Consider the following 867-nt stretch of genomic DNA (forward strand, 5'->3'; position numbering starts at 1 on the left):
CGCGTGGGCAAAGCCTTTGTGCGCTGCGCGGGCCCCCAGCGCGCAGGTCCGCCACTCGTGTCCCCACGCGAGAGCCCGGCGGCGAGCAGAGGGGGCTGTCGCAAAGCATCCACCTGCACAGGCTCGAAACCTAAACTGCCTCACGTCCCTGCGCGCTTCCTTGCATCGCCCGAGCGCGATTCGCGAAGGAAACATCTTTCAGCAACGCAGCCTGGCCTGAAACTTCCGATTTTGTAACGGCTTTGGTTGGCGCGACCTGAATGAAACGGGGAGGAAACTTTCCACCGAGCCGTAAACATTTCGTCTGTGAGAAAACGAAGAATTAGCAGTACCATCTACGTATTTATAAATGTAAATGTAGGAGTGACGAGGCGGTTCAAAGTGCAGGAGAGGTTTAGATCCCTCTGCAGAATCAGGAGCATCACTGGATGCTTTGCACGCTGAATGATAAAGCTGGGAAAACGTAGAGTTAAAAAGGCAAAACAAAACAAAACAAAACAGCCCACCGCTCAAAAAAAAAACCCCACCCCATCACATTGAAATTGTTCAGTAAGCTAACAAACAACAATGCAGGTATTTGTCATCCAAGGAATAGAGCTATTTGTCTTCAGTGTCTCATTAGTCAACAGAGGTTAAATAGCATGCCATTGACTGCGTTTCCAAATCCAACCCACTTTCCTGTAAATATGTCTGAGCAGAAATCTGTCCGTTCAGGAATTGTATTTGAATTATTGCTAGAATACAGGCAGGGTGGCCTCTGATTCGGAAAGGGAGCTGGATCCGTCCCCCCGGGGAAAGGGGCTGTCGCCCACCGCTAACCGCCCTCGCCCCTGTTTGCTGGGAGAGAACACACTTCGGGGGGAAAAG

Source organism: Charadrius vociferus, unplaced genomic scaffold (assembly GCF_000708025.1).
Source record: "Charadrius vociferus isolate BGI_N301 unplaced genomic scaffold, ASM70802v2 scaffold472, whole genome shotgun sequence".
NCBI classification, from domain to species: Eukaryota; Metazoa; Chordata; class Aves; order Charadriiformes; family Charadriidae; genus Charadrius; species Charadrius vociferus.